The 22,350-nt window shown below is 42.6% G+C and overlaps 1 long non-coding RNA gene across 1 annotated transcript; it reads right to left on the bottom strand.

Moving 5' to 3' along the window:
- Positions 1–232: 232 nt before the first annotated feature.
- On the bottom strand, positions 233–20,686 carry LOC121700180. The gene is made up of 4 exons (XR_006027126.1): positions 20,671–20,686; positions 18,297–18,300; positions 2,209–2,212; positions 233–964 (listed from the first exon to the last, which is right to left on the bottom strand). It is a non-coding gene; the product is annotated as an uncharacterized LOC121700180 (long non-coding RNA).
- Between the last annotated feature and the right edge of the window lie 1,664 nt (positions 20,687–22,350).

The raw sequence follows: 22,350 nt of genomic DNA, 5'->3' as shown, positions 1-22,350 counted from the left end.
GCTTCCCATGTAGGCTAATCATAGTTAACAACACAACAATCAATTTTCATGACATGACAATTTTCAAACATTAGGCCTACTGTACCAGAGATTAGATTTGGTGATGGCCTTGGAGTCTGGCTGGCTCATATTCAGTGAGGTGAAGTTTCATGCAAGAATTGAGGCTGTCATTATTTAAGGGCAACTCCATGCAAAACTGTCATATATCCATAACGGCAACTAAATACCATGGCATTGTGTTGGCGTTATGGATGTGACAGTTTTGCGCGGAATTGCCCTTAAACGTGAGCTCAGGTTTGTCTTTATATTTTTCATGTGTGAGAAAGATTTCTCATATGCAAGTGGAAATGAACAGGGTTAACACAGCAATACTAAGTCGTTGCAGTGTGCGATATATAACAGGCAGTTCATTTCGCGTTTTCAGAATCAGTCTTCGGATGGAAACTTTCCCATTTCAGCCCGCTTGTGTTCGCGCTCGCAAGCTGTGGTCACTGACGTTTCCTTTATGACATTTTCCTTATCTAGCCTACAGCAAGCGCACACATCAACAATAACAATTAAAGTGTTCTCGTTCATCTTTTTTTCTCTTCGCCATTTTCTTTGTTTTGGATACAACCGTTAGCTAGCTGAATTTTTAAGTAAAGCATCAGCGGATGGAATGTTATCTCGGCACTGCATTGTCCAATAAAAAAAACAAGTTTTTCATATCTGTACAGTACATCGACGTAACCGTGAACTTCAGCAGTAAAGAACAGACATGGGATGGATTAAACTATGTGAACATATATTATATTTCGAACACTATTTTAACATTTTGATTACAGTAGGTCCATTTTTAATTTAATACAGTACCACAATTATTCATGACTTATTGAGTAAACAAATGGCAGGTTTGTCCGAGAGCCAGATGCAGTTCCCAAAAGAGCCACATGTAGCTCGCGAGCCATAGGTTCCCGACCCCTGCCTTAACACTTAATTTGGATAACTGAAGAGATAAACTTACGTTTACGTATCCTACCGGCTCTGTAGGATCAAATCACAGTCTTCATAAGCATTCGTTTTCCATGAACTTGTTCCATTAAGTGTACAGGCTTTTTTAACACTGCTAGCTATAGGGTATAAACCGAGTGGAAGAGCCAGGCTAACCACAGGTAGTCCTAGGCTAACATACTGTAACGTCGGTGCTTCCGGACTATGTTGTTATGGACTCCGATACAGTGCATGCTGTGATGCGGGGGGTGAACTTTGGTGTTTTATGTGTGTAAATGCCTTTATTTACTGTTTTAATGTCAGCGTTTTAGTGTAGCGTGTTACCCGTTTAGTTCTTCCTCGTGTGTGATCTTTTTTGTATGGGTGGCTGCGTCCACCCCTGTATGTGTAGTGTGTGTGTGTGTTTGACCTGCCTAGTGTGTGCTGTATTTGGTGTCTGTGTCCCTGCCCTTGTTCTTACGAATAAAGCTTGCCTTGAACGAAGCTCTGGCTCATGACTCGTAAACGTTACAGTGGTGTCAGTCAGAAGACAAAATGGAAGCCTCGTTTGATGGAGGAGCGTGCGGCGGTGCTACCCCCGTCCCGGGAGAGATGCTGAGAGAAGGCGACCTTACCACGGGGCGGGGGCCCTTCGAGCCCCAGCCGCAAAGAGCCCTTGTAAGGGCTACTATGAAGGGAGAGGAGGCGGGGAGCCGGCCTAGCTGCGGTCAGCCCAGGAGACCCCCGGCGAGCTCTGCAGCGACAAAGAAGATCTGCGCAACTGGTGCGCCACCAGGGAGTAGGCGGAGTACGCCGACGATGGCATGATCGTCGCGGCCGTGGCGGGAGAGGACCTCGGGCCGGCGGTGGAAGAGGAAGACGGCGTCGGAGTCGGCGGCAGCGACCTAGCCGGGCGGCCAGCAATTCAGGTCGGGGAGGGTCCGGAGCCTCTGCCCCCGCCGGGGGAATTTGTGCGTGTGCTGGCGGCCAACCTCCAGCCCTCCTCGACGCCCAGGCTGCTGGTGTGCCCGAGGCGAGGTCCATTTGCTGCCGGGGCAATCGAGGCTGCGAGGTAGAGTGGCAGCCATGGGGGGACGCACCTGGTTCGTGCCTGACTGGGACCCTGAACTAGATGTGACTAGTCAGCACAACTATGTGAACCGTTGGGAGAATAACGACAGATGAGAAAAAAATCGATTCAGACACGAAACAATTAATCCAGAAAGACAAAGAAATTACACTACTGATTATGACAGATCCCACAACCATTTTATTAACAATGACCCACTTTGCTAACGATAATCACTATACTAACGATATTCGCCCTGCTAGTTACTATTCATATAGACCGGATGACAAGATAATCCAGACTGAAAAATTGCTTGACAAAGGCACAATAGAGTGACCGAAACGTTGCATTTCAGACTGGACAAACCTACTGTACAATGACAGACAACCCATGGACTAGGGTCCATTACAGGCGAGGGTGACTAGCCCCACATATATGATCCACCTAGAGAATAATAGAGCCGATCAGAATGATAGAGCGAACTATTCACATTACCGTACAAGGACGGTAGTGATGCAGCCGACCATGGCCATGTTTTCCATTACCAAGACCGATATAAGACTCACAATCATTTCCCAACACAACACTATGACGAAGGGGCCAGTGGTGGCTACTACTGTGCGGACCGTCATCCAACCAACAGAACATTTCTTAAACCCAATTTCATAAAACCACCCTAGTTATCTGAGACACATATGATTTCATAGAAAAAATAGGACAATTGAAAATACCCCAAGAGGCTTTTCTCTTTACTATAGACATTGACAGTTTATACACAAATATTGAAACTACATTAGGTATGGAAGCTATACAGAAATGGTTCATTAAATATCTGAATACCTGAATCTGAAAACCTCTGAATACTTGAGAATGTCTAGGCGCTTAAACTCGTCAGGCTAGGGTCACTTTTTTTCCCCTCGGTTTAATTTTGTGCTTTCTTACAGACCAGCCTCCAAGAACATCAAGCCAGACGCGCTCTCCAGGCAGTTTGCTCCTGTGTTCCCCGCCCCATTGCCTTTTGGGCGCTGCACTACTGAATGTGGAGACCCTTGTCCAGCAGGCCCTTGCCCAAGACCCAGGTCATTTCATCCACCCGATGGGCATGTCAGGTGAACTCCATAAATGCACTTTTGAGGAATTTCCCTGCAGTCTTAAAAAGTCTGGAAAAAGTCTTGGAAAAAATAAACACGCCAACTGCTGTGGGTCTACACTCAAAACTATCGAAAATGACCACTGTGTACCTGCACTTTGTTTTCAAAAGGCTTTTGGGGATCACAGAGGGATTACATAAGTTTATGCAGGGGGCAACCATTGACCTAGTAAGGGCCATTCAATTCAGGAGTGCCATCCATGACACCTTGGTCAGTCAGAGAACGGAACAGGTAGCTGAGGACCTCTATGCTGTCACAAAGCAGCTCTGCTCTGACCACAACATTCCAGAGCCCTCTGCTGCTTCAAGAAGAAAGCAGAGGAAATTACACTATTGATTATGACAAATCCCACAACCATTTTATTAACAATGACCACTTTGCTAACGATAATCACTATGCTAACGGTATTCGCCCTGTACTGCTTGGTTACTATCCATATAGACCGGATGACAAGATAATCCAGACTGAAAAATTGCTTAATAAAGGCACAAGAGTGACCGAAACGTTGCATTTCTGGACAGGACAAACCTACAATGACAGACAACCCATGGACTAGGGTCCATTACAGGCGAGGGCGACTAGCCCCACATATAAAGATCTACTACAACGTACTGAGAATAATAGAGCCGAGTGTGTCTGAGGAAGAGGTTTTTCTTCCCATGCATTGACCGGATGATTTATGACCTGGGGCACCAGTTTTCCACTGTTGCGGGAGAGCTCTTGGAAGGAATCCAGGCATGCCACCCAGCCTACAAATCCTTCCTGTGTTTGCAGTCAACTGGGGAAACTGGCTGCTCACTATAAAATCCAGCTGGTCCCAGAGGAGGTCTTAGTGGCGAAGAAGCCATCCCAGACATCCTCAGTGTCTACAAGCTTCTGGACTCTGATGTTCCCCTCACTGAAGGCTAATCTTGCAGGTGGCACTCACAATCCCAGTGAGCAGCTGTGAGCGATCCTTCAGTGCTTTACGCCGACTTCACATGTGGCTTCGGTCAACTATGGGCCAGGAGAGGCTAAATTAATTGGCGGTGCTGTTGATAGAGAGAGTTGGTCACAGATGTCAATGAGGACAAGGTGATTGATGAATTTGCCGGACTCAAATCAAGACGGCACCCTCCCGCCCACTACTATGCAATTCCCCTCTCTAACGCACGCACAGTATAATTGACCTGTCGCTAAGCGCCACCCTTAGAACGCAGATGAGCCAATGACAGTCCAGCCTCAACAGACTCGGACATCAGCTCGAACAACTCCATAGGAAGCAACAGGGAGGATGCATAAAATGACAAATTAATGGTTATTTATGGAGTTTATTTCCTCAAAAAACCCCGACGGATAACCATGGTCAAACGTTGTGCATGGGGGACGTGTAATACCGATAGCCGGTACCCCGAGTGGCTAGTAAACGAGGGTATATTTCATCAACAGTAGCCTACAGGACGTCTCTCACATTTGCAATAGCTCGACGTAATGTAGGCTACTAAGCCAACAACGTGGGCACAGTAACCAGGTTCCCTGTTAAATCCCAAGATGAAAATGCTCATTAGCCAACTACTATATTCTTACTAAATCGAATGTTAATATAGCCACTCAGTCTCAATCTTCAACTGGCTAGCTAGCTAGCATTAACGTCAGTGTTTTTTGTACGGTGATCTGGATACTCGCCTCCACTTTAAGCTTGTCACCTTGTATTCAATATATCCCTCCATAGCATAATTAAAGGAGAAGTTCAGTGTGATATTGACCTAAAGTGTGTTGAAACATGATAACGAGTGGGAACTTTTGTCTCATAGCTCATCTCCGCTTGTCCCCTGCACTCAGAAATCTGGCGCTAGTTAGCTGATGCTACCAACAGGTTTTCAAAGGGGGTGCCTCGGGCATCGGCCTAGCCATGCAAATAAATCACTGTTTTACACCATTTACGAGGCTCAAAGTAGCTCCACACTTCATTGGTAGACTTCAGAGGGCCCTGACATTTAAAACAAGACATTGAGAACTGGTAGTTTATTTACAAGACGATTTCTACAGACCATACCTTCAGGAAGTTTACCGTTCGTCACCATCTTGAATTTAGTCGTGATAAGTCGAGCGACGAGTACAAATGAACAGGTATGATAAGGGATCAGATTCCAAAAATAATTCTGTGGAAATGCATGGATTCCAGTTCCATGCATTTCCACGGATTCTCCCCAGATTCTCGCAAGTTTTGGCGGGGCGCCACTCTTGGAAGTTGCATGGCTGGTTTTCTCGGTAGGGACTCACTACGTCTATGCTGTATAGCTATGCTAGGTGAACGATTCACCTATTACAAGTTCGTTTACCATCAAATTGGTCATCATAAAGGTGAAAATCTTGCATAGTGTGCCTTTAAAACACTAAGAAGGCTCGACACAACATGAAACTTTGATCGAAGTATCATCAGTGTCTACACGTGAACATTGTTTGTGTACACAGAGTTTGCTAAAAGAAAGGTTTTGAACAACTCACTCGGTTTTTCTGCTCGCCGCCATCTTGCCAGTCAAGGAGTGAGTTGTCCAAAACCTTTCTAATTAGTAAACTGTGTACACGAACAATGTTCTCAATGCTCGAAAATAGCCAGCCACATGTAAACGTAGCCTGAGGGGAAAAAATCTGTGAAATCCCTAAAGCAGTTGAAATGTACTAATTAGTAATGTTTTGTAACTATGTTGTTGTGGTTTGCATTTGATAATTTGCTGACAACTGCAGGGCATGATGGATACAATATCTGGAGGCTTCTTCAATGTCATCATCAAATTGCGACTACACAGACTAGTAAACAACGTGTTGAAAATGGTGCATGTCTGGTGGTGATTGTATATTTCAGAATATTTAAAAGTAAGTGGGTCACAAAAGAGGAAAGAAAAGAAAAATAAAGATGAGGTTAAATCTAAACTCACAAAGTTGGACTCTTCTTTCATTGTGCCTTCTGTCACTGAACTTGGTGGTGAGGAAACTTGTTCTCATGATAGTGATGATGACCATGCTTTTGCCCTGTTGTAGCGTGGTGCTTAACAGCAGCCCTAAACAGGTTAGACAAAGTCAGATAAAAGAGGGTGGTGGGAAACGTGTAGAGTTAGCCGAGAGAAGAAACAGAACGGTTTCCGGTATGGGATTCACAGGCACAAATCAAGGTAATGATTCTCAACAGACCGAGGTAATTTCCCTGAAAACATTGCCGATGCTAATGTGAAGAGGTACATTCTTCAAACTGGCCCATGTAGGCCAAAGGGTCCTTTTCCTATTAGAGGGAATCAAAGCTTTTCAACAAATTATTTGTTCATCACCAAAGCTAGTATTAAATTGCCCCGCAGCTGGTTATGCTACTCGCCCAATCTTGACTGCGCATATTGCGATTCTTGGCATGCAGTTAGGACTTGGTGTGAGGCGTTAGTGAGGAAAAAATAGGCTAGTGGGCTAAGCCGAAAGGACACACAGACACAAAAAAATGTATAGGCCTAGAGTATAGAGATTGGCCTTCACAGGCACAAGTCTTCCTGCTAACATTAAACTGAAATGTACTTTTCTTTTAGATGTACAAAAAGAATCAAATAAAAGGTATTGTTTTATTTTTTTAAATGCATGGGGTGTCATTTGTGCTAGATAAGTCTTGAAAGTCTACATGTTGACATTAAAGGGACACCAGGCAACGTTTTTGTGCTAATTACTCATCTTCGTAAGTCGATATATGGTTAAATGACTCATTACAGGGCGAATGAAGACTCTCGCCCGCCCCTACTGCCTGTAGGAAGAATATCCCGCTTGCAAGTTCAGTGATCGTACCCGCCGACCGAAGCAGGATCAGTTTACATCCTGCATCCACAGCACAGAGGCAGGCTAATGAAACGCTAGCGATTGTTGCAAACGTGTGTATAATGGTAGAGCCGGCGAAGAAGCAGCGAAAACCCTTGACGGAAGATATGCAAAGAAAAGGAAAAGAGCTTCAGACCGAGCGAGGCGGAGTTTCGTAGAGAAAAGGCATCAGGCTTGCCTGGTGTCCCTTTAAACTCGAAATTTCGGGAATTAAGTTGAAATATCAGATCGACATCTCGACATTCCGTCTTTATTCTTGACAATCAAAACTAGTTAGCTATAATTGCTGCTAGGTGTTAATTAATATTACTATACTAGGTTGAAGTACTCCCAAGTGCTATTGCGCCACACATTGTAGTTCTCCTGTTTATTCTCTTGGAAAATCGCCTGTGACTTTACACATTTTTATCAACTACTCGTGCAACTGTATTTAAGTAGGGAAAATGTGGATGTTTTTGATTACTGCTATCTTGGCTCTCTATGGCTACGTCTGAGCCCGCTAGCATAGCAACATGCTAACACATTCGCGCCGCGCACCAGAGCGTTTGAGTACACGTACCGACACGGGAGAGGTATGACTCAACTCGTGGAAGTTAAGGTAAGAACATATATTACTACTGACATTGGGTGGCGTATATATACCAATATCCACTTTTATCAACGAGACGGAAAAGCACAAATTGATGGGGAAATCATTCCGGTCTCAAAGGAAGCCCCACAACATTTGTGTGGAAACTGACTGTGACAAAATTATTAATCAACATTGCTTCTGCACTGCCGGGTAAGTGTAGTTTTCTTTTGTGCTGAGTTGAACCATATCTTGTGTAATTCCTGATTAGATAAATTAAATGTTTTAGGCTTAGCTAAATATTATGCTAACGTTATCAACAACAATGCAGCTCCCCAGGGTGCCTCGTAATGAGTAACTGAATCCGCTACTGAAATAAGATGTTTTAATATCCAGTTGTGTTTATCAAGTTTGTTAGTTATGTTGTAGGCTAAACTAACAGATCTCCGTGGTGCAACTAATGTAGGTTAATCTATGTGTTTATTATTTGTCATTTATATGACCTCTCCCTCTTTATTGCTCATATACACCTTAGAATTTTGGAGAGCAAAACAGATTGAGGATACAACTAAAGAGGTGGTATCAACCAGTCTGCCTCAGAAGTGGTACAAACCCAGGGGGAAGAAAGTGGTGCCCCCAACCAGTATCCTGCATAGCCCTTACACAAATTAAATGTTTGCGGCAGATTTGCAGCAAACTTGTGGGTGATTTGTGGGAAACAAATGAGTTCACTAGAAAATATTGCCAGTGTTTGCCGCTAGAGGCAAACTTCCAGCAAAGTTCTAGCAACAATGAGACGTTTGCTGAAAATGTGCTGCAACTTTACCAAAAGTTAGTCGCAACTGTTTGCCAGAAACCTAATTTGCATGTGAAAATATGACCTTGCAGCAACTTCGCCAGACACCTGAAATTTATGTAAGGGCGTGGCCAAACCAGACCGCAAGAGGATACCAGTTGTGAGTACACTCACTGATAACAAGTATGTACTCAGAGTCACACACTAGGAACAGGAGTTGTCCTCACACCTCTCTTTATTATGATTTCATTGTAGGCTGTGTGGATATTACATTCTTAAAAAACAACAAATGCAATGTCGCTCTACATTTAGGTTTTTCCACATCTGGTGCAGCCATCTGTGTGTTGGCCTTTGCAAAAGGTGGAATGTTTAGTTTTAGGCCAATGTCTTTGACATCTTTCTCAATGAGAAATCCCCTTATCACCGAGGTGAAGATTGCCTGACTGAATGAGAGTGGAGAGTAGGAGTTTTATGTTGCTTTGTCTGAAACCATATGGATCACATGTAATCAACCCTTTCAGAGTATTTGCGGATTTCTGTAGTGAGGGATGTTGGCTTCTCAATTTTTAGCTCTGTGCACTTGAGTATGGCAAATGTTGCGCTAAACTTTTCTTTGAAATCATCTGGGCTGCAATCTGGGCTGCAATCACATCTCTGTGGGGCCTCCATTCACAAAATGCTAGAATAAAATAAAGCTCATTAACGTTTTTCATGTGACGCATTCTAGGTTCTATAGCTTTGTTTACATCCAGCTGGTAGGCAAGGGACAAGTTGAACCCATTGAAAATCGTTGTCTGCAGCTGCCTCTCAGTAGGCTCCATCTCTGTATTTCAGCAATGTCAACATTTCAGGCATCAATAAAGGTGATGATGAAACGTTATCCCATTGTTCAATATTTGATAGCCTGTCACAGGAACGTTGTTTCGCTAAAATCGCCCTGATTTGGTGCATTGATCTGTATCGATAACGTTATGGGAGAACCTGCATGTAGCCTAATGGTAACGTTAGCCTAACTTTTTTTCTCTGTTCAAAACTCGGTTTACACAAAGACGATAGACTTTCTTAGAAGCTGTGAAATTTGACCAGAAAGGAACATGTCTTCCTTCTGAAAGTTGACACAAAATCAAACAATATTTGACCATTTAACTTCAACTGAACAGCGACAGGTTTTGGTAGGCTCAGCAGACGTTAAAACGGTAGCCTACTGTTATAGCCAGCGTCAGTCAGCATCATGTAACATTAATGACGTTAAAGTCATGAATCCTGTAACATATTATAACATAGGCCTATAACAGTGATGGCTTATTCGAAGACGATCTGCATGGATATATAACCACCCAGAAAAACTCAGAATGTGAGTGATAAAATTCATTAATTGTATGAAACGTTTTATTAGTTATCCGTTGCAGCATCGCCTATATAAGGCTGTTATGCTAGCTCAGCCTTTAAATATGTTGTTATTTTGGTCATGTGGACTTGATTAAACGGGTAAAGATAATTCATAAACTGCTTATTTCTTACATGACTGAAGCAGTAGCCTAGGTTCAACAGTGGTGTTTGAGGTTGTGTGTGATCGCTAAACAATTAGGATCAAATCAGTTTATTTTGACATAGGGGGGTTAGCCTAAGTGACCTGTAACGTTAGCCTAGGCTATAGCACATAAGCCATTCTGTTTTCATTTATTAGAATTTGTTGTGATTATATAATCAAATGACACTCATGATGACTTGAAATAGAAGGACAGAAGATAGGTGATTGATGTCCACAAGCACGAATTTCACAAGACAAATTAGAACAAACTGTTCCGGTAAAAATAATCTTGCCATGTTTAAAATGCTGCACTTTTTCCCTTCATAGCCTATCTCTGGCAATTCGTTTTTGGATGACTGTAGATAGTTGTATTTTAGCTTACGTCTTCGTAGACAGTAGGCTACACCATTAGGCCATCTTGAGAATAAAAGACTTCACAGCTGCTAACGATCATCCTCCACAACCACGAGGATAGGTAGGCTAAACGGTCGTTCGTCGCCTTTTTGCTTCTTATTGTAAAACCAACTGTTAGGGCCTACACAAGTGGTCGGCATCCCAGTCAATATTTGATATTAAAATTTCAATGTTGAAGCTATTTGTAACTGTGTAGCCTATGCAACCCGACTGTTGTAGGCTTGCCTACCACTCTAGTTGTAAACAAACGGTCACATGATATTATGACGCAGGTGCAAAACCTTAATAGGCTACACTACGATTAACCGGTGTAAGCTCTTCAACAGAGCAGAGAACAGTTTTTTTCTTTCTGGCTAATTATTCAGTGGTGTTGTTGATGTCAACAGCCAAGTTGATTTTCAAAACATCCGTAGTGTTAGCATTACAGTAGTAAGCTTAAGTTTATAAAGTCAACATTATGGCAGAGCTTACTCTCAACCTAGCTAGCTAGTTTGCCTACGTTAGTTTCGCAACATCAGAGGCTACATTGTTACATTGAGTGTTTGATGACTTAATATATTATATGACATGACATGTAGTATTTGAACAGTGTGTCCTTTGAGATGGTTTGGACGTTCAGCTGATGTTGGGTCTTCCACACAACTTCATCCATTGTTTACAAATCTCTAATTTAGTTTTTGGTTTCGGAAATGGTATGAAGATCACGACTTTGATGAGGTTATGGTATCTGGAATCACTTTTGCACGTCCCCCAAACACATCCCTTAACCCTTAAAGGAGTACCGTCACACTGGTGTGACAGGAATGTTGAGAAATGAACGTTCTAAAGAATATCTGGGTTCATTGAATTCAACATAGAATTTTTAGAACCTTCAATTGTTGCGGAACTTAGAATGTTCAAAAACCTACACCTTTAAGGGTTAACCATTGTGGACTCCCGTGTCATTTCATTGTGATATTGTATTCTTCCTTCCAGAATCGGCTGTGGGCGGGACTGCTGCGGTCTATTTCAGAGACGTGCAGGATATGGTTATTATGTGTCTCCTACTAGTTAAATGTGAATCTTTGGCCAGCTTACTGTTAGTAGCTGTCTGTTGCTAAGCCTCTCAATTAAAAACCGAGGAAATCATCAGCTAATGTCAGATAGCATTACCCAAATTACCCACCTTTCATGCAAATGACACACAGCTACCACCATACATAACTTTATGGCATGACATTAGCCTGATGCAAAGTTTACTTAACCATAATGTTAACATTAGCTTTCATTTGTAAACCACAAACTTAATACAATACACGATAACCAATTGCGTATATTCGCTTGAAACATTTTTACCTCATGAAACCAGTAATACCATGTAAGCTATGATAACCTTATGTCCAAGAACATTCCCTTTATCTTCAGCTACTTGAATTTCCCCCTTGGGAATCAATAAAGTATCTATCTATGTTAGCTAATGTTAACGTGAAGACATATAGATAAGGCTAAGCAGCTCCTAGCTCTGCAGTTAACTTACCGCAATTCATGATTCCTCTGCAGGTGTCTTACGTTGTCCCACAGGTTTTTGAAATTGTTGCTTTGCAGAATTTGCAGTCTGCCCTGTGTTTCTTTTTAGCACAGTGCTGAGAAATTCCTGCTGATTTCTAATACCAAATTTGAGTATTCTAACGTATCAGCCAAGTCTCGTTTAACAGGCTTTATTAGCAAAGGGTTCGGGAGCAGGGACACAGACCACAGTACATGCTAGGGAAGTCAAAGACACTCGTACAATACACACAGGGGTGTATTGTGTACTGTACTTTTCTGTGACATAGGACTTTTTCCGGGGAGAGGCCTGACCGTCTAAAAAAAAATCATAGGCCTTTGTCCTGGACAGAATTGCAAAACAGTCAGAATTTGAAACAGCAGCCATCTGTTAAATGTAGGTTAGCACACATAAAACAGAGTCCACCTTTGTCACTTGACAATGTGACAAAGGCCATTGTAGCCTGCAATGGCCTGCTGAATAGTCTTCCTATCGAGCCAGATCTTTGGAGCAAGACACTGGCTTCTGTGAGATACTGATGACTATAGGCTTGTTCTCAGTGTTTGCCAATGTCTGTCTGAGGGGAACTTGCTACATCAGGATGCTCAGTATCATAACTGCTGTTGGCTAGCATTTGATGTGTCTGTATTGCAATAATCAATGTCATTCCCTTTTTGGGACTTGCCAGGCGGCAAAGACTCATGTATTTGTGAAAGGACTGAATCTAGGGCCAGATTGACTGAGTAATCATAGTCCTTTGTTCTAGTTTTTTTCCTGCCGGATTTGCTCTCACTCCCTCTACCCATTTTGTATATATAGTGTATGGCTTGAACTAACTTCACCTGCCATGTTTGCTGCTCGTAACTCCCCTCAGACAACAAGGAGTACATCAGTGGCTACCTGAGCCAAATGCTTTCCTGTGGTAGAAGACAAACAGAACAGAAGAAAACAAACACGTTTTTTTTTTTTTTTTTTTTTTTTGCTGGAAGGCCGCAGCCACGAACGGGCTCGTCGTGGTCCCAACACCGGCTCCCTCTCTCCTTTTGTCCCTGTTTCAGGATTGATGCCAATGAACCGTCTAAAAATGCAGTTATAGAGAAATCACTAAACTAGCTGTCACAAGTTAAGATCAAACCCCTAAACAGAACGCATATAAAACTAATATATTTTGTTGATGAGGGTCATCATTTTTGTTGTTCGAGATTTCATATTGATATGACGGCGATTGATATTGATATTATAAACTGTGGACTGAAGTAGACTCCTGTTCAGCCTCATACATCATTTTATAAAATGTGAACTTAAACTATGCTTCTGCTCCTGCTTAAAGGGGTGATAGAATGATTATATAGGGTATTTCATGCTGTTCCTTAAGGTTTCCGAATAGAGTATGTAACATTGGTTGGGCTGAAAATGGCCCGTGTGCTGTTCAATGCGCCCTAAGGCCAGCCTTAGAAATAGGCCCTAGAATGAACGAGAGGTTTTCTCCCTTTTATGGTATGCTCATGAATATTTAGATGAGCTGCGTGCTGATTGGTTGGTTTACAACGAGCGAAGCTCCAGAGCAAAGACGGCAACATGGCCGACACCACTCGCTGAAACAGCGAAGGTGGAATACGGAGACATACAGTAGGTATTTGAGCCTGAATCAGAGGAAGAATCTGAAATAGAGGAGCTACCAGTCGCCCATAAATTGGAAACGACTACTTCAGAGTGGTAAGTTTTGTCATTTACTTGAGTTTGCCACACGTAGCCCAGTTAGCTAGCTGTAATACTAGTGCAATACTCGCACGTTAGTGTCGTTGACTAAGCTAAACATTGTATTAGGTTCGTTTTTAGCGTTGTAAGCAACATAAGTTATTAATTTGCACACAAACAAATGTTTTACAACTTGTACCCTTGTGCAATTTTTGTCAAGATGTCCAGTTAGAAGCTAGCTGAAAAGTTCGTAGCCAGTCCAGGCTATGCTGTAGTGTGAGAGGAGTGCTGCTTGCAAGGAAAGTACTCATTTTAGTCAGTAAGTCTATTCTCCTGCTGAATAGGTCATCTGATTAGGAGTTACATACATTATTGTAGTGGTAATATGCGATCTTACAACAGGACGTCCAATTAGCTGGGCAGGAGCTCTGTGCAGTTCGTAGGCTATATGGCTGAAGTGAAACGAGTAGCCTACTGCTCGCGTCAATGAAAATATTACGTTTGTGTCAGTAGGTCTAATGTACTCTTGTAACTACTATCCTGCTGATTAAGTCATCTGATTATCGAGATTTTTACCTTCTTTCCATGTAGTAATATGTGATCTTACAACGGGACATCCAGTTAGCTGGGCAGGAGCTATGTGCAGTTTGTAGCCTATGGCTAAAGTGAAAAGAGGTCAACGAAAATATTACTAGGCCTACTCTCGTTTGTGTCAATTCAAAAAAACTTTATTTATCCCCAAGGGGCAATTTACATAGTACCATGTAGGTCTAATGTAATCTTGTAACTATCCTGCTGACATCTGATTGAGATTATTACCTTCTTTCCATGTAGTAGCCTAATACGTGTTCTTACAACTCTGGTAACTAATACTGGAGACATTTGCTACTTTGTGCTACCTGCTCATTCAAAATTACGAAATAACAGCAGGGAAATTATGTTTGTTTTTACAGGTTGTTAAAAGAATGACCCAGGTTCCTGAGGGATGGAAAGGTGAGGACAATCTGATACAAGTGTTAGCAGTTACAGTATATAAATAAAATATTTTTAACCAATACACATTCATTATTGGTTCAGCATTTTGCACAAAAAAAAAAGTTTGATCAACATCACAAAATGATAAACTTTATTTATTTATTTTTTTCAACAATCGTCCAATGATACTCTGTAAAATATTTAAAAATAAATAGTGAAAAAAAATGTGCTTTTCCACCCTGTTCTCGTTGCAGGCAATGAAGTGACTTGGCCTACAGGTCTTTTGTGAGCAGGAGCTGTGGTTTCCTTGGAAGAAGCGTCCGTGTCATGATCCCCTCGTGTGCGGTGCTACGCATATGAAGGGAGCTTCCGGATACTTCAGGGCAGTACGTTGGATTCAGACCCCTTTTTGACTGAACCGTGACACATGTTCAGCAACAGCATCCTCCATGGAAGGTCTGTCAAGCTGAGCACACAAGTCCTGGGGCACAGGAATCCGCTGGACGGCATCCCAATAAAGAGGGTCTTTGATCTCGAAGAGGACAAGAAAGAGGACTTATATTGGATACTGTAATACAGTGCATTGTAGGCTGTATACTGTACAATAAACAAATTGTATGGCCCTGAACATTGTGCTTTGTTTACAGTACTGATAATGATTTCGACACCAGTAGCATCAGGTCTAAGACAGCCTGTTGTGTGTGAATCGATAAGTTCTTTTTAGTGCCTATACTGTTGCACATTTTGATTTGTTGTTTGTAATAAAAATATATATTTTATTAAACTTACAAATTGTTTGGCAAGTCTGTACATAGTTTCTCGTTGGCTGTCTTCCGTTGTGGGGACTCAGCATTCTCATTGAAGTGCATGGCTGCAAGATAAAACCTAAACCAAACAATAGAAATGTTGTAACACAAGTGAAAGTCAATTTTGCATGCACACACCAAGCTGTTAACTCAAGCATTTGCTAATATTCTAAGCCCCGCGAGATGCCACACTTGGAGCATCTGTTTGGCATGCTGCGTTTGTCATGTTGCCGTTCTTGTAATGTTCTAAAATAAGAACGTGCGAATAAATCCATTGTATCTAGACAACACGGTTTTCAACATATCTACTAGAAATGGGTATGGGTTATATTACAGCTTAGCAACCAAACTATCGTGTTACTCAGCTTAAGTTAGCTATCTTGCTGAGAACATAACCTGTCAGAGATCTCGACAAACATGCATAGTAAAATGTAGATTAACATGACAACACAGGTTTTATCCGAATGACACACAGGAAAATTAAATAGCCTTGCCAATGAACTAAATCACACATTATACTTGCTAGATACACGTTAGCATGGCTAATAACTGCTTAGCGACAAAATAATACTTACAGCATGCGGTTGTGATGACCTTACGGTCGGAGGTTTTGAAAACTGTCGTACGGTCGGAGGCTAACTGTCCAAGGTTTTGAAAACTGCCTTCGGTAAAATGTTTTGCAAATTAATAACGGAGTGTCGAACTTTGCAGGGATCTTCTGGTAGAAAAACATTATCTATGCCCCTCGAACTTTTGAATCCTTGGGAAGACTGGAAAGTCTCAACTTTCTTTGTAGCCTAAGTTTCAACCTGGAACACTGCATTTACGACCGTGGCTCATTCGAAATCCTTGAAGAACTGTCTGCTTTATAATTCCTGTGGAAGTAAACGAGCAGGCAGCTAAACTAGTGTTTGTCTCATCTTCGCTCTCCATTCACGTTCCTGGGCTCAGAGCACCAGTGGGCTGGTCTGTATGTAAATTTTGAGGCGTGACAAATGTACAGGCCAGAGCCAAATAAGGTACCACCTGCGAGTTTGCGTAAACTCGCATGGACTGCACAGAGACAGACAGGAATGCAACCACAAAAGACTAATCATACAGGATACACACACATACAAGCAGGTTGCACACAAATATTGCACAAGGCCCTATAGGCCTACTATTACTGCACACAGGGCCAGGAATAGGGCAGTGGGCTCACCAGGGCTAGTAAGATGCTAACAAGGGGTAGGATCCAGGCACAGCACACCACAGGTGAACACAACGCACACTTGATGCACAGCAATTACAAAGGACAGTTAAGGGACACCACCACCTGGGAATCAGCTTGCCACCCGCTTTGGCCCAACAGCTCCTGGAGGTCAGGCTGCATGGGCGCAACCACCTGGTCAGCTTTAATGTCACGACCTGCACGTATGCACAGAGAGGGGGTTGCATTCACTCACAAACACTCAAGACGAGGACAAACATGGTGCAAACATAAGATAAGCAGCAGTAGATTACAGGGCGACAGCATCAGGTGGGGTGGGAGCAGCAAGCTTGAAGATGATCAACCACAAGTTCCGCGTTCGCTGATGTACCATTGTCCCCTGCGCGTGGAGGAGGGGCACGGCCACAGTTCTGAATTGGAAAAGAGGCTGCCTTAAGCAGAGGCTCGAATCAGAGCAAATGACTCACCGCTGAACCACGAGATGAAAGTGCTCAGAATTGTTCCTCAAAACACCCAACAGGACAGCACCAGCCCAAACAGCTTGCTGCTCCCACGCCTCTACCACAAAGTAGGTTCTCAAAGTAGTGTTTCTGACCACTGATTGGTGACTCTTCTTCTGATTGATGGGATGACCCTACTTGAAAGTGATTCTTCTGTTGAACTGTATGTACATGTAATATGTGGGGGGAAAAGTGACGTGGTGCTTGAGGCTTGATTAAATTTAACTTTTCTTGAGTATATCCATCTCCTTCTGGTGATGGATCCATGACCACAGTCAGTACAATAAAACAAACGGTTCCATCGCAAGGCAATCATCTGACATTACTTGACCTCTGCTCGTCCATGACGTCACACTCGACAAACTTAAAAGGTTCCTTTCGACTTGCCGTCGGGTCTTTGCACAGGCCACAGAGCAGGAAGTAAACATCCAACCACAGCGTGAGTTCTCTGCTATTGTCCGTTAAAAAGAAATGTTTTGCTAAATGTCCGTGTTTCCTCAACCTGCAGTTGGCCACCCTGAAAGTGAGGCTCTTAACTAATATCGTTAAGTTTGCGTTCTTTTTACAGTTGCCGGTACCACCATGCTGGATGCCGTTCGTGTTTGTGTGTGCAATTAAAGTGTGTTTGAATGAACTGTAGCCGTCATGGGCAGCCGCACCGTTACAGTGGACAAAGGCCCTTGTGGCATTCTCTCAATAATGAAGTGCCATGGATTTGATAATGATTTTTTTTAAAAAGTGCTCATGATCTTTGATGAAGGCCTAAATTGCATTTAAAGTAAAGTCATTAAGTACGAATAATTGTAGAAAGGTCTCATTCCTATAATGACTGATGCTTTGATACATGAATGGGCGGCAGTGCCTTTGGAAAGGACTTTTAAAATATAAATGTAGACAGTGACATTACCACCATTGCTGCAAGATACCACTAAGCCCATTACTGGTCTGCTAAATCTTCCTGATCTAATGAATGACATTGTAAAAGGTTGTGGGGGACAATGTGCCCAAAACATATTTATTCCTACTTTGCAATTATACATGAAAGCTGGCAACACATAGTGCAATCTAATATTCCCATTTCCTGATTTTCGTATAACCACAAGCTAGGGAAATGTCAACCCTTGTGTTCCAGTATCCCTTTGAAATCAGTGGAGACATTTAAATAAGCATCCAAAGGACAAAAACAAATACCACGTTAGATCTGGTAGGAGGGAATGAGACATAACTACAGAACAAAGAAAAAACGAGAGCACAGTGCTGGTGGATAAAGGCCTCTCTTGATCTGTTGTTAGCCTTCAGTGGTTCGGCAGGGGGCCTATTGCGTTGTTTACCCGTTTGATGGCGCATATCTGAAGAGGCGATGATAAAATGCCATCTTCATCACGTATGAGGAGATTAGGGGAGGAAAGGAAGACTGTGTGTGTGTGTGTGTTAGAGAGAGAGAGAGTAATGCAGAATGAGGCTCAAGAAGAGAAGGTCTCTCCCCTCCACACCCTTCCACACTACTGAACCTGAGCCCCTGCCTCACTGTATCTGAGCAGCTAAAATGTCATCTTCATCGGGTGTCTGTGCTGTGTGTGTGTAGGGGGGGGGGGGGGGGGTCTACATGATACAGAAAGAGATCGCTGAGGCTGAGGTCTTTCCAGTCAAGTACTTCTGCTTCCCACCCCCATTCCTAATCCCAACACAAGCCCTGCTTGATGTGTTGAGAGCGACATTTACAGACCAGAGGACTTCTGACACCTCTTCTCAGGTAAACGGGAGATTATTTAAATGCCAGCTCTCTGCCATATTGGTGGTATGGCAATTTATTTCTAGCTTTTTTCTTGCTGGGAAGTTATAAAGCATTATCGTATAGACACACATGCATGCACGCACATAGACGTGTATATACGCACATGCACACTGCCATCCTACACACACACGGCTCTGTACTTTTTCATTTTAGATAACTTTCTCCCTCCCCCTTTAATGAGTTCAGAGTGAATATGAAGGGGTGTTTGGCTGGGGAGAATCTGGCTTTGATTTATATTTCAGAGCTTTTCAGAGAACTTGGAGAACACACAGAGGATCAGATTCCTGGGATGGAGAGACCGGCATGTTTATTCGGAGGCTAAAAATTGTTCATTGATTTAATCGCCTGTTCGTCTGCCGTTATCACTTGGTAGAGGCTGAAAAAGAATACAGAAACTTAGGTTACACTTTACTTGACAGTATCGACATAAGAGTGACATGACACTGTCATGACACATGAACCTTAACCCTAATTTATATAACAAAAACTGAATGTCACTGAATGTCACTAACAGAAGCGTTATGTCATAAACGTTTATGACTTGTTTATGACATGTGTCATGTCACTCTTATGTCGATACTCTCAAGTGTAACCAAAACTTATACAAGCAGTCATGACAAAATGTTGTGCAAAAACATAGTGTTTTAATCTGACTTAACACATGTGTAATAAACTATTTATAAAGCCTTTATCAATGTCATTTTGGCATCGTAGACTTTGTGTTTGGTACAACATCAGGTCTTCTGTCTGTTTATATATACACACACACACACACACACACACACACATAATACTACTTGACTTAGGGTGAAGTCAGAAGCCAGCTTAGTTTTATTAATTCTGGAAGTTATTACCATGCTATAGTGACAGTAATCGTTTCACATGAGGACTATTTCTGGCCTCTTCAGTCCATGTCCTCCCTTCTCCCCATCCTTCCTCCACAAACAAGAAAATTTAAATTACTCACTCAGAGAAGGAGTCGTAATTGGCCACAGTAACAAATGCAGCCCCCTTGCTTCTCTGTCATAATTAAAAACACAGAGGGAAACATGATTAAATGTCAATTCATGCAAACAATCCCTTAATTACAGTCGACTATGTTCATTTCATTAGTGTTAGCTATCCGATGTTGATATTAACATTGAATGTAATTGCAATTGTAGGAGAAAGGGGAGAGAAAGAAAAATAAGACTTCTTCTCTGACATGCCTGAACATGAGTCTGTGATTCATTTCCTTGCCGGGAGAGATGGTATATTTAGCGCTCATTTGACTTAAAGTCGGCCTCCGCGGAAGGAGGCTAAAATGAAAGACAGAGACATACATTGGTCCACCCTGAGACGCCCAAACTCTGCCACTGCCAAGCCGAACATCTGAGAGAGGCTGGATAGAGGAAGTTGGATCTTAATTTTTCTGATATGACACTCAGTGAAGTGAAGCACACACTAATCCCGGCGCAGTGAGCTGCCTGCATCAACAGCAGCGCTCGGGGAGCAGTGAGGGGTTAGGTGCCTTGCTCAAGGGCACTTCAGCCGTGGCCTACCGGTCGGGGTTCGAACCAGCAACCCTCCGGTTACAAGTCCGAAGCGCTAGCCAGTAGGCCACGGCTGCCCTAATAATTCATACATAAAATGGTGCATAAACAACTGCCATTAACTATGACTTTAACCATTGTACTGTCACATTTGTATAATATGAGCAACAACAACTGTAAAGTTTACTCCCAAACTGTAAAGTTTACATTATGTTTGCATTATTTTAGAAGTAGTAGTTGTTGTGTATTGTGATGTATTGTTTGCCTCACCCCAGGGAACATTATCATAACAGGTATCACAACATTTTTTTTTTTTTTTTTTTTTTTTTTTTTTTAAACTGTCCTAAAATTGTGAGAATTGTTCTAAAACTTACTGTTTACCATGTTGTTAGTCGTTTTGGTTAAAAAAGCGTCAGCCAAATGTAATGTAATGTAACATGAATTATTATTACAACCACATCAATTACTACTTCTGATTATACACTAGTACTCTCACTGGCCTAATCCTCCTCAGCCCTCCCCTCTCCCCTGCTAACACTGTAAGAAGTGTTTGTGTCCATTCTGCGCTCCAGTAGAAGTACCTCCAGCAGAAGATCTTTGCTGTGCTGGGGCCAGACTAGAGCATCAGTGCATAGATCATCATCGGCCCCAAGTGGACTTTCACTACTTCAATAAACACTCTGAACGCTGAGAACTGTAGATTAAGTATGACCCCTATGTGTCATGTATTAATGTGTGTCTGTCTGTATGTATATGTAGGTATACTATATGTTTAATGTCTAATGTAATGTTGGAACCTGTACCAAAGAGCTGTACTGAGAACAAATTCCACCAGCCTGACTGTGTGGTCGTTAAACTAATCAATCAATTAATTTTATAAATAAATGCTTTGGAGTCACTCTGCTTTTGGGCTCCGATTCTGCTGTTGCCTCCAACCCTTGTAACTCCTTCCCAACACTCCCCCCCCCTTTTTTTTGCTCCCCATCAGTACATCTTATACCCATTCAAGAGTGCTTGGCTTGTTGAAAAAAGGAAGACAGTAAGACATCCTGATTATCCCATTATCCTCCATTCTCTAAACTCTTCTATCACTATTTCTCTTCCTCTCTCATTCTCTCTCTCACTCTTGCACTCTCTTTCTCCCTCCTTTCCTTCCTCTCACTCTCTTTCTCTACTCCCTCTCTCTTTGATGGGTCTCCTCCTATACAGCCACAGTGGGGCTGTTCTTAATCACTTCATCACCATCGTTACACTGGCGGAGAAACAAAAGGGATGAATTATCACCATGGGGAAGAGCATATGGTTTGGGTTTAAATAACACTCATTCGCCGACCGACCGAGCAGCTGACCACCACGCACACACACACACACACACACACACACCCTTCCACAGCATATGGCGAGCCAGCCCAGGAGGGCGACCGCGTGCTTAAAAATGCATCACACTACACTAAAGAGTAAATAAGAATGCAGCTGGCTGATTGGTGAACAAAAAGACACAATCAATGGGATCATGTTTTTTGTTTGTTTTTCTCTTTCGATTATATATTTCTTTCTTTCTTTCTTTGATGCAGGAAGCATACTTATCTGTGTGTATGTGTGTGTGCGTGCATGTGCCTGCATGTGCGTGTGTGAAGGTGGGGGGTCAGTAAGTATAAACCTGATCTGAATTAATGCTTAATTGTTCTCCAGCCTGGCTTATCGGTAACGTCTACCCCTTATTACCCCCCCCCCCCCCCTGCCTTTCAATTGCCCACATAAAACATAAAACCCCCTCTGCTTCATGCATGATGTTTAAGTTAGTGCAGCACATATGTGAAACCCCTTTAGCCGCTAATTAGCATTAGCATCAGGTTAAACCCCATGCCTGGCTCACATTAGACCTGGTAGCCCAGCTGGAGCTAAGCAAAGCGGACCTAGCAAAAAGCAGTCATGTTATCAGAACGGATGTGGCGCTGTGATACATGATAACAAGTGTGT

This window comes from Alosa sapidissima, chromosome 24, assembly GCF_018492685.1.
Source record: "Alosa sapidissima isolate fAloSap1 chromosome 24, fAloSap1.pri, whole genome shotgun sequence".
NCBI classification, from domain to species: Eukaryota; Metazoa; Chordata; class Actinopteri; order Clupeiformes; family Clupeidae; genus Alosa; species Alosa sapidissima.
Note: the sequence above shows the minus strand (reverse complement) of the source record. Positions and strands in the feature narration are given on the sequence as shown.